This window comes from Nannobrachium achirus, assembly GCF_963921795.1.
Source record: "Nannobrachium achirus genome assembly, chromosome: 10".
NCBI classification, from domain to species: Eukaryota; Metazoa; Chordata; class Actinopteri; order Myctophiformes; family Myctophidae; genus Nannobrachium; species Nannobrachium achirus.
Genome location: NC_137819.1, coordinates 9,327,964 through 9,340,463, shown reverse-complemented (window position 1 = coordinate 9,340,463; position 12,500 = coordinate 9,327,964). Strand labels below are relative to the sequence as shown.

The following is a 12,500-nucleotide window of genomic DNA, read 5'->3' as shown; positions in this document are numbered from 1 at the left end:
GCACGCACGCACGCACGCACGCACACACACACACACACACACACACAGCCTCCACCGCTCAGTTCACACAAGTGTGATTTTTTCTTTTCATACTGCGTGCTGCATCTGGGCATTTTGGAAAACCTACCTTCAGACTGGCAGTTCTTCTCTGCATCGTGCCAGCTCTGGCGTGTATGTACAAACTTGTAGCAACGACCGTTGAAGCTCCACCAGAACATTGGACAGTTTCCACGCTCTAGCTTGACCACAGCAGCAGAGGGACTGGCGTGCACTGTGCCTACACACGCATACGCGCACGCACGCACGTGCACACACACACACGCACGCACGCACGCACGCACGCACGCACGCACGCACGCACACGCACGCACACACACACACACACACACACACACACACACACACACACACACACACACACACACACACACATGGCGGTGAAGAAAAACAGAAAAGAAAACATGTCAAAAGACAAAACTAAAGATATCTACAAATCTAGGATATCTAGATATAGCATAACTATGAATATAAATAGGCCTAGTTGAAGTTTTTCAGAAAATAGGATTTAAATGGGTTAAATAAAATATTACTGTAATCTACCCAGTGCCATGAGGCCCAGCCAGCACAGGAGTTGAGGAACCAGCTTCATGTCAGCCTGAGGTGGTCTCTGGGTCACTGGAGGTTGGGTTGGGGTCTTCTGGCAGGGTCTGGGACAGTGGCAGTGGAGGCTGGGTCAGTGGAGGTTGGGTCAGTGGAGGTTGGGTCAGTGGAGGTTGGGTCAGTGGAGTCTGGGTCGGGGTCTTAAAAGGGTAGTGTGTTTCTGCATGTCTGTGTGTCTTTTTATCCTCTCCACATGAGGTTGTATTCAGAGTTGGCATCATTTGATTGGTCATGATGCATTAGCAGCTGTGGAGTTCACATAGTCATTCTGCCAACCTTTTTACACAGAATGCACACACACACACACACACACACGCACGCACGCACGCACGCACGCACGCACACACACACACACACACACACACACACACACTCACACCTCAAACAGAGAGAGATGCGTGTAGAGGGAGGGGGGAGGGGGGATTATGATGCTTTTTAAGAAGACATTCCTCAACTGGAGTTTACTGTATTCATGTCACATGCCATAAGCATAAACAAACACATTGACATACTTTTATTATGGAAACCAGTAAGACTCCCTAATCGGAAGATAAGCAACCGTCAGGTCGCAACATGATTTTAGGCCAAAATGTGTAGGAGCAGTGTCCAAAAATGTGTTTGAAAAAATCGGCCTGACGGTGGCGCTATATGGGACAGATCCTTGTTGTTGAGATGAGTGTAGACATGCTGTGTACCGATTTGCGTGATTTTAGGGCAAAATCTGTAGGAGCAGTGTCCAAAAATGTGTTAGAAAAAATCGGCCTGATGGTGGCGCTATATTGGACAGATCCTTGTTGTTGAGATGAGTGTAGACATACTGTGTACCGATTTGCGTGATTTTAGGGCAAAATCTGTAGAAGCAGTGTCCAAAAATGTGTTAGAAAAGAATCGGCCTGATGGTGGCGCTATATTGGACAGATCCCTGTTGATGACATGAGTGCAGACATACTGTGTAGCGATAGCGATTTGCGTGATTTTAGGGCAAAATCTGTAGGAGTAGTGGGGGGGGGGGGGGGGGGGGTCCCTAAATTGTTACTTCACTTTCCCCCTGATCTGTGGACCCCAGGTTGAAAAACAACAAAATAATGTTTAATCTTTAATGTAATATAACATTCACATTTAATAAATATCATGGTGTTTTTCTTTCTTTCTTTAAAACCTTGAAAATAATTGTCATTGAGATCCTGTTAAATAATTACCTTCAAATAGCCTATACTTCATGTCCACCGGTACTAATTTATTTTAACATGAATGTCTCTGAATGTCACTAATGCAGACATGCTGAAATGATGGCACCAGTAAACACATGGATTAGATTTCAGCCACTTTTATTGTTGAGACACAGTACCCAGTCAGCTTTTATTGTGGAGACCGAGTAGCAGTCAACTTTTATTGTGGAGTACCCAGTCAACAGGCTGGATCCCACATTCCACTCAACAAGGTGTTTATGTACGCACACAAACATAAGGAAATTTAGCAGAACATGTAGCTTCACCCCACTGAGGGAAACAGTTTGCTACCACACAGTTCCACGTTGTACCACCATCTGGCTTATTACTTGGCCACCCGGTGTAGCCCACAGTGGAGCAATCAGACCACATCCTTGTACCCTCCACATTGAGATCATTCAGTCCAATCCAGGTGGGAGTGGGTGATGGGTCCTGGTTCTGGATCAACTGCAGGATGAAGCTGTCCTCCTTCTCACTGTGGATGGACGCCAGATGGGCACCTGTATAAGGATAAGGATTTGTGTCATATTCTTTGGTTTTTACCTAAGTTTAAGACTGCTCTGTATTGTTGATTCCTCTTTTTTCTTTATTATTTATTATTTTCTTTATTGTTTACTGTACACAACAGTACTTTTTTCTTTTCATACTGCGTGCTGCATCTGGGCATTTTGGAAAACCTACCTTCAGACTGGCAGTTCTTCTCTGCATCGTGCCAGCTCTGGCGTGTATGTACAAACTTGTAGCAACGACCGTTGAAGCTCCACCAGAACATTGGACAGTTTCCACGCTCCAGCTTGACCACAGCAGCAGAGGGACTGGCGTGCACTGTGCCTACACACGCGCACGCACGCACGCACGCACACACACACACACACACACACACACACACACACACACACACATACACACACACAGGGCGGTGAAGAAAAACAGAAAAGAAAACATGTCAAAAGACAAATCTAAAGATATCTACAAATCTAGCATAACTATGAATGTAAACAGGCCAAGTTGAAGTTTTTCAGAAAATAGGATTTAAATTGGTTAAATAAAATATTATTGTAATCTACCTATTGCCATGAGGCCCAGCCAGCACAGGAGTTGAGGAACCAGCTTCATGTCAGCCTGAGGTGGTCTCTGGGTCACTGGAGGTTGGGTTGGGGTCTTCTGGCAGGGTCTGGGTCAGTGGCAGTGGAGGTTGTGTGTCTTTTTATCCTCTCCACATGAGGTTGTATTCAGAGCTGGCCTCATCTGATTGGTCATCATGTATTAGCAGCTGTGGAGTTCACATAGTCATTCTGCCAACCTTTTTACACAGAATGCACACACACACACACACGCACACACACACACACACACACACACACACACACACCTCACACCTCAAACAGAGAGAGATGCGTGTAGAGGGAGGGGGGATTATGATGCTTTTTAAGAAGACATTCCTCAACTGGAGTTTACTGTATTCATGTCACATGCCATAAACATAAACAAACACATTGACATACTTTTATTATGGAAACCAGTAAGACTCCCTAATCGGAAGATAAGCAACCGTCAGGTCGCAACATGATTTTAGGCCAAAATGTGTAGGAGCAGTGTCCAAAAATGTGTTTGAAAAAATCGGCCTGACGGTGGCGCTATATGGGACAGATCCTTGTTGTTGAGATGAGTGTAGACATGCTGTGTACCGATTTGCGTGATTTTAGGGCAAAATCTGTAGGAGCAGTGTCCAAAAATGTGTTAGAAAAAATCGGCCTGATGGTGGCACCATATTGGACAGATCCTTGTTGTTGAGATGAGTGTAGACATACTGTGTACCGATTTGCGTGATTTTAGGGCAAAATCTGTAGGAGCAGTGTCCAAAAATGTGTTAAATGTTCTTAAATTAAATTACATTATATAAAGTGTGTGTGTGCGTGCATGCGTGCGTGCGTGCGTGTGTCTGAAAAGTGAACAAGACAGGCACTAGATTATAATGATCCACTATCGTAACATGGTCGGGTGGAAACCTTGTATGTCCGAAATACGTTAGACTTATTTTTTTCTTTTCGCTGTTTTTTAAACAGTGAAAATAACCGATATTTAAGCTCACATGATTGTAGAGCTATTATCACTACTTTACTGCAATAGCCTACTTTTGATGATGAATCAGAGCATTAATTTATGAAAAAACATAAAAAGTTATAATATGGAGGTGCATGGTTTCATCTTGACAGCATAGTTTGTTATGCAGTAGCTGGCTATCCCAGATGGGTGTTTATTTATTCACCTGGACTCTTACTCACACCTCACACAAAAGACACACATACTTTATAGTGTATCATTATTTTGTGCTTTAACTATTGAAAAATAGCAGATATACAAGCTCACAGCGTGGCACCGAGTGCCGCGCTGCGAGCTTGTAGATCTGCTATTCTTGAAAAATCGTGAAAATTTGAATTTTTCTATTCTATATTATATAGAATAGAAAAATTCAAATTTTCACGATTCTCTGTACCATGCCAACCCATTAAAAAAACACCCAGCACAGAAGATAAATAGAATGAGAGGCCTTTCACAGTACAAGTGTCAAGTTTATTTTGAGCACAGCACAAAAGTGTCAAGTGCAGGCTTTAACATTTTTTATATATAGCCTATATGCGTGTGTGTTGTTAAGAGGGGCGTCTCTATAAAGTATAGGGGCGTCTCCACTGGCCGAACTGCGCCGCTGTTTTGAATCACGCTAGGCCTAGTAGTGTGCAGTGGCGTCAGTTCAGAAAAAGGTAAGGTACCGCAGTCATCACAGATACAGACTGTATGAGAGCACACAGTTATGCAGTGCAGTCACACAACATGGCTGCTCATTACATTTCATGGAAGTTTAAGTACTCCAGTAAATTAAACGAACTTATTTTTTTCTTTTCTCTGTTTTTTAAACAGTGAAAATAACCGATATTTAAGCTCACCTGCTTTTAGAGCTATTTTCACTACTTTAGTGCAATAGCCTAATAGCCTAATACCGAGTGCCGCGCTGCGAGCTTGTAGATCTGCTATTCTTAAAAAATCTTGAAAATTTGAATTTTGATCCGATTATAAGTAAAGTGTCTTTTGAATCCTTCTAAGGTTTTTTGGAAAAATGTTTCTACCGGTATGTCAGCAATCTGGCCAGCCATCGTCAAAGAAAAGGTCCTTTTCACTTAGATGAAGCTCAGTTAGTCTGTTCTTGAGAGACTACTATGTCAGTGGTTCTCAAACATTTTCATGTGAAGGACCACATGATATTTATTTGGCCACGGACCCCCATCTCAAAATATTTAGTTCCAGGGACCACCCAGAAGCAACATTTGAGTTACAAACATTCGCTTTGAAAATACATATATTCAAAGATTTGCACATATTTTCACAACTTTTAAAAAAATAGCAGATCTACAAGCTTGCAGCGCGGCACTCGGTGCCGCGCTGTGAGCTTGTATATCTGCTATTTTTCACTGGTTAAAGCATTCAATAATTCTAGGCCTAAATGGGGTTTAAAAGACAGTATAAACTCACACTACATTGAGTTACAGCATTAATGTTAAAGTAATAATCCTTCACTCTTTGATTGTTCTCTTTTTATATTCTCAATGTCGCTGCATGGTAGATTTAAGACATAAAGGAGAAGAGCTTACACACCAGTATGGATGAACTGCTGCTGACCTAAGAAGATAAGCATAGACAAAAGAAAACCAACAGTGTTTCTCAACAATAGGCAAGCTTGTAAATCTGCTATTTTTCTGGACAATCTTGAAAATGTTAAATCATTTTGAATTGTGTGTGTGTGTGTGTGTGTGTGTGTGTGTGTGTGTGTGTGTGTGTGTGTGTGTGTGTGTGTGTGTGTGTGTGTGTGTGTGTGTGTGTGTGTGTGTTTGTTTGTGAGTTTGTCTAGCTATATGGGGACTAAACGCATGTTCACACAGTCACCTGCAGGGGACCTCTGACAGTGTGGGGACAAAATAGTAGGCCCCCACAACGGTTAGGGTTAGGTTTAGGTTTAGGTTTAGGGTTAGGGTTATAGGGTTATAGGGTTAGGGTTAGGTTTAGGGTTAGGGTTAGGGTTAGGGTTAGGGTTAGGGTTAGGGGTTAGGCATTAGGGTTAGAATTAGGGATAGAGGTAGGGTAAGGCTTGCATAAAAGAATGGAGGTCTATGTAATGTCCCCACAAGTGATGTAAATATATATATATATAGTGTGTGTGTGTGTGTGTGTGTGTGTGTGTGTGTGTGTGTGTGTGTGTGTGTGTGTGTGTGTGTGTGTGTGTGTGTGTGTGTGTGTGTGTGTGTGTGAGAGTGAAAGAGTGAAAGAGTGAATAGAAGTATATTTGATCTTTATGATGTAACTCATATTGTATTATTATTGTATGATGTATGCTGTAATGTAATGTAATGTAATGTATTGTGTGCTGGACTCTTGGAAGAGTAGCCAAAAGAGATCCCAATAAAAATCTAATCAAACTCATTGTCTCCCCCTATAGGCTATAGCAGGGGTCAGCAACCTTTTTGCAATGAAGTGCCATGTTTTTATTTTCTAGATCAGGGGTCTTCAACGTTTTCAGGCCAAGGACCCCTTAGTTGAAAGAGAGATGAAGCAGGGACCCCCCACAACCTGTTCATAGATTCCATATAGTTTAATTGTTTGACAGCACAATCATCCATGTATTTTGGATTCATGTTAATTTGTGTTTTCAGATATTTAACCACTTGAACTGTCAACACTTAATAAACTTGACCTTTTACTCTGTACTTCGTCTGCTCTTTTTCCCCTCTACACCAAAGCTCTTTGTTACAGTTCTCAGAATATGGACACTAGGGTTCAAGTTGTTAATATAAAAAGGATTTGAAGATTTGGAGGACCCCCTGTAGTAACTCGGAGTCTCTGAGGACCCTCTAGGGGTCCTGGACCCCCTGTTGAAGACCCCTGTTCTAGATAGTCAGTGTGACATGTCAACATACATTTTAATGACACCCCATCAAAATTCAGACATATTGTGATTGTCAGGACATTGTTATAATGATCATTAGACTCAGATCAATAACCCACCTATCTCCCTGACTCCCTCTCCAGTCAGAGTTCAGAGTTTTAATGAATGTAGAATTATGTGCAGGATGTAATGTGCTGTAAATTAGGTGGCTTCATTTAATTGTCCACATTTAAAACAATATGTGATTTTAAAATAAAAAATCAAACCTCGGTTCGAAGTGAAGCGGTGAATTTTTATTCTATGTGTTCTAGAGCTATGAAATCTGTGTTCTAGATCTATACATTCTGTGTTCTATCTATACTTTCTATGTGCTTTAGTTCTATGTTCATGAATTCCGAATGAATGAATGAATGAATGAATGATTTTATCTGGAGGGCCAAATTGTCATGTGAAGCTTGACCAATCCTCAATTCTGCATGCACGGGACAAGACATGTACGGGACAGACAATGCCACTCCTTGGAAGCGGCTTTCACCGCTTCAAAAACCTCTCTCTCGCCCTTCTGCCAGTGTGCCAGTGATCACCCTCCCCTGTGCCAACTAATGTTGGCACCGTGCCTAAGATTGCCCACCCCTGGGCTATAGTATAGTAACCATAGACTGTAAAAAAAATATGGACGGTGCAAAGCCATAGTTTTCTATGCGGCGAAAATGATGCTTTTTTTGTCCCTTGTATGGGTGTCGCCATCATTGTTTGAATGGTACCCCAGGAATCATAAGGAATGCTATTGGCTGCCAACGGTCTCGTGCAACTGCAGGGATACATGGGAGAATGTGGTCGGAGCCTCCCGAAATAAAGCACGCAAAGAAGAACACAGCCGGATGGTATCAGCTTAGTTGGCCACGCCTCCCGCAACTTTGTCATCAATTTTAACATAAATGGGACCATATTTGCACAAAACGCATATCATGGTAATTGAAAGGCAGTTTTTCACTAGCGACAGGAACCATAAAGTATTTATGACGATGTTTATTAAGGTTAGAAAATCGAAGGGGAAATTAATGGGGTCCAGGGGAGAAAAAATCTTTTTGGTACCTCGCGGGGGGAAAACAGCGCAACTAGCGGCCAATCATGGGATCTTTCTGTTCCAGGAAAGATTCATGAATAATCCAGCCAACAACACCCCTGATAGTAACACAGTCAATCCCTAGCAGGGACCCCCCCTATGCATTTATGGAAGGATGATTGTTATTGGCTAAACATGTAACTTTATCATTTTGTGGGTCATAATAAGCTATAGTTGTTAAAAAGTGACATATAGTGCTGCTTTAAGAAGTAGTGAAAATAGACAAGCTCACAAAGCAACGTGTTGTTATAGATCAGCTATTTTCAGTAGTTTGGTTCCGAGGGGGACAAGGTAACATTTCTCTTTTGTGTCACAAGCTGAAAGGTTTGGGAACCAGTGATCATAGGGGGGATAGTGGGGGGTCCCTACACCACTGCAGAGCAGGGGGATAGTGGGGGGTCCCTACACCACTGCAGTGAGCATAGGGGGATAGTGGGGGTCCCTACACCACTGCAGTGAGCATAGGGGGATAGTGGGGTCCCTACGCCACTGCAGTGAGCATAGGGGGATACTGGGGGGTCCCTACGTCACTGCAGTGAGCATAGGGGGATAGTGGGGGTCCCTACACCACTGCAGTGAGCATAGGGGGATACTGGGGGGTCCCTACACCACTGCAGTGAACATAGGGGGATAGTGGGGGGTCCCTACACCACTGCAGTGAACATAGGGGGATACTGGGGGGTCCCTACACCACTGCAGTGAACATAGGGGGATAGTGGGGGGTCCCTACACCACTGCAGTGAACATAGGGGGATAGTGGGGGTCCCTACACCGATAGAGGGGGTCCCTACACCACTGCAGTGAGCATAGGGGGGGAAAGTGGGGTCCCTACACCACTGCAGTGAACATAGGGGGATACTGGGGGGTCCCTACACCACTGCAGTGAGCATAGGGGGATAGTGGGGGTCCCTACACCACTGCAGTGAGCAGTAGGGGGATGGGGTCCCTACACCACTGCAGTGAGCATAGGGGGATACTGGGGGGTCCCTACACCACTGCAGTGAGCATAGGGGGATAGTGGGGGGTCCCTATCTGCAGTGAACATAGGGGGATACTGGGGGGTCCCTACACCACTGCAGTGAGCATAGGGGGATAGTGGGGGGTCCCTATCTGCAGTGAACATAGGGGGATACTGGGGGGTCCCTACACCACTGCAGTGAGCATAGGGGGGATAGTGGGGGTCCCGAGGGCTTGGGACCCCCATTACAATGTCCAGTTGTCACTCTTGCACTCCTGTAGACACTGTAAAGTACATTTAAGTACATGTACTGAAGTACTGTACTTTAGTACAATTTTAAGGTATCTGTACTTTACTTGAGTATTTCCCAATTTCCAATACTTTTACTTCTACTCCACTACATATCGGATCCAAATATTGTACTTTTACTCCATTACATTTATTTGGATCTGGATTTCCATGATGCACAAATAGCAGCAGAGAGAGAGAGAGAGAGAGAGAGAGAGAGAGAGAGAGAGAGAGAGAGAGAGAGAATTTAAAATAGACAAAAATGCTGAACAGTCATGACTGAGTCATGTGTCATAAAAAAGCCCTACAGTGCATTTATTGTATGACATCATTATCGTACCACTGTACTGTTGGCAAACTGTAAATAAAGTACTGACATTTTTTGCCGCCATGCGGGAGGGGGGAGGGACCACCTGTTTTTACATTGCACATAATGCAGGAGGCAGCAGGATGTTGTGTTGTTGAAAACGAGTGCTTCCAAACTCTGACACTTGGAAAAATAAAAACCTGCACAGAATGTCTTGACAGAAAGTAGCTCATAACATGCCTATGGCTATGGTGGATTTTTATGAAACAAAAATGGTGCAGATAGAGGATAATTCAAGCTTTCAGTACAGCCACACTGTTGGTGAGTTTTAGTTCTGTTTGGATGTATGGGCTGTCAATAGTTGTTTGCCACTCAGTAGGCGTTCCCACATAGCTTCCAGCAACAGTGATGTCACGTGCATACCCTCTATAGAGAAAGGTCAGCTCAATGACAGTATGTATAGACTCTACACTTATACTCCAGTACTTTTACTGAAGTACTGGAGTGACAAGACAAACAGTTGCAGACAGAGGGCCTTTCAGTATCTCTGTAGCAGGTACAGTAGCAGCTTATAGGGCAGGGGTCTTCAACGTTTTCAGGCCAAGGACCCCTTAGTTGAGAGAGAGATGAAGCAGGGACCCCCACAACCTGTTCATAGATTCCATATACTGTAGTTTCATCGTTTGACAGCACAATCGTCAGTGTATTTTGGATTCATGTCAATTTGTGTTTTCATATATTTAACCACTTGAACCATCATTACTTAATAAACTTGACCTTTCATTCTGTACTTTGTCTGCTCTTTTTCCCCTCTACACCATGGCTCTTTGCCAAAAATAGCTGATCTACAAGCTCACAACGCCTCGCAGCGCGAGGCGTTGTGAGCTTGTAGATCTGCTATTTTTGGCTTAAGTTCTCAGAGTATATGGACGCTAGGGTTTAAGTGGTTAATATAAAAAAGGAGAAAATAAGTTTCCATCACTCAAAGATTTGGAGGACCCCCTGTAGTAACTCTGGGGACCCCCTAGGGGTCCCGGACCCCCTGTTGAAGACCCCTGTACTAGGGCAATTAATTCATTTTTAATGTAAGGTAACATTAAAATGTAATAAATGTCATGTTGTTGTTTTTTCTTTCTTTAAAACTTTGAAAAATGTGTTGTTGTGTCACCATTACATAATTACCTTCAAGCACAGCCTATTCATGTCCACTGATACAAATGTAGTCTCTGACTCTGACCTTACTAATGCAGACATGCTGAAATGATGGCACCAGTAAACACATGGATTAGATTTCATTTCAGACACTTTTATTGTTGAGACACAGTACTCAGTCAGCTTTTATTGTGGAGACCGAGTACCCAGTCAACTTTTATTGTGGAGACCGAGTACCCAGTAAGCTTTTATTGTGGAGAACGAGTATTGTGGCGTACCCAGTCAACAGGCTGGATCCCACATTCCACTCAACAAGGTGTTTATGTACGAACACAAACAGAAGGACCTTCATAAGAACATGGAGTGTCACACCACTTAGAAAAACAGTTTGCTGCCACACAGTTTTGACCTGTGCCACCATTTGGCTGATCACTGTACCACCCGGTGTAGCCCACATCGGAGCCATCAGACCACAGCCATCTACCGTCCACATAGATATCATTCAGTCCAATCCAGGTGTCAATGGTTGACCGGTTCTTGATCAGCTGCAGGATGAAGTTGTCCTCCTCCGCACTGTGGATGGACGCCAGGTGGCCTCCTGAATAAGGATAAGTATAAGTATAAGTATAAGGATAAGGATAAGTATAAGGATAAGGATAAGGATAAGCATAAGGATAAGGATGAGGATTTGTGTTATGACGTGATAACGTTGAGACGTTTACAGCATGTAGCATTGACTGTTCAGGACACTTTGGTTATAGTGGGGTGCCTGGACACTCAGTCATTTCAAATTTGTGTTAAAGTTTATTTTTCACTTCCAATTTTTAGATTATGGTCTATAGAACAATTTTGGTTCGAGTGTCAAGACACCAGATTGAAGAAAAATATCTTTTTTACCCTATTAACACAAATAACCAAAATCGGATTTTTTACATGTCTTATTTTTCCCAATTAAGACATTAAGACAAATGTCTTAATTTCTTTGGAAACAGTACACCAATGGATCAATGCAACCATGGGGAAGCTGACACTCGTGTCCTATACATCTTCTCCATGCCCTCCAAACATCATCACTTGGGATGGTGCATACTGGAGACACAGATGTTGTTGTAGTGCTTCTGTCTAATTTCCATTACATCCAGGCTCTGAATCCGGCTGCGGAAATCTGGATCTCCTTCAAAGCTGGAAAGACTACTAGGTAGATCTCCTTAAATACCATTGCCACAAACCTGGGCATGACAACATGCAAGGGCATGGCTCTCTTCCATGCATTCACTGGCTCTGACAGCACATCGTCTTTCAAATTCAAGGGTAAGCGATCCTGCTGCAAAAAATATGTTTTTCTTCAATCTGGTGTCTTGACACTCGAACCAAAATTGTTCTATAGACCATAATCTACAAATTGGAAGTGAAAAATAAACTTTAACTTTAATTGAAAATGAAAACAAAATATTACATGTACAAGGAACCCCACTATTACTTTTTACCAACGTTTACGACTGCTCTGTATTGTTGATTCTTTTTTTTCCTTCTTTTTTTTTTCATACTTCCCTGTAATTTTGTAACCTTAAAGGAGTAGTTAGCATGGATGAAAATAGGGCCCAATAAGCCCATTCCCAAGATGCACCACTGTCTTTCATTGGCTGATGTGACCACGCCCCCAGAACCCAGGGCTAGACCAGTGGCCAAAGCTGGAACTGCAGGCGGGGTGAAAAATACATGCACAAGCAAAAGAGTGCGCCGCTGTGGTCTGCTATGCGGTTCAATGGACGTCAACGTCGTTCGTGACGTCATTACATCTCAACGTCAAACATTTTGGCACATAATTATGTGCCAATTTCCCC

The 12,500-nt window shown here is 43.1% G+C and overlaps 2 long non-coding RNA genes across 2 annotated transcripts in view; one reads left to right on the top strand and one right to left on the bottom strand.

Moving 5' to 3' along the window:
- Window positions 1-12,500, top strand: part of LOC308293359 — a 23,347-nt gene that overhangs the window by 708 nt on the left and 10,139 nt on the right. The window contains exon 2 of the long non-coding RNA XR_013962456.1: window positions 2,302-2,318. This is a non-coding gene — a long non-coding RNA (uncharacterized lncRNA). The remainder of the gene's footprint in view (window positions 1-2,301; window positions 2,319-12,500) is intronic.
- LOC308293358 overlaps window positions 11,187-12,500 on the bottom strand; it is a 24,591-nt gene continuing 23,277 nt past the window's right edge. The window contains exon 3 of the long non-coding RNA XR_013962455.1: window positions 11,187-11,254. This is a non-coding gene — a long non-coding RNA (uncharacterized lncRNA). The remainder of the gene's footprint in view (window positions 11,255-12,500) is intronic.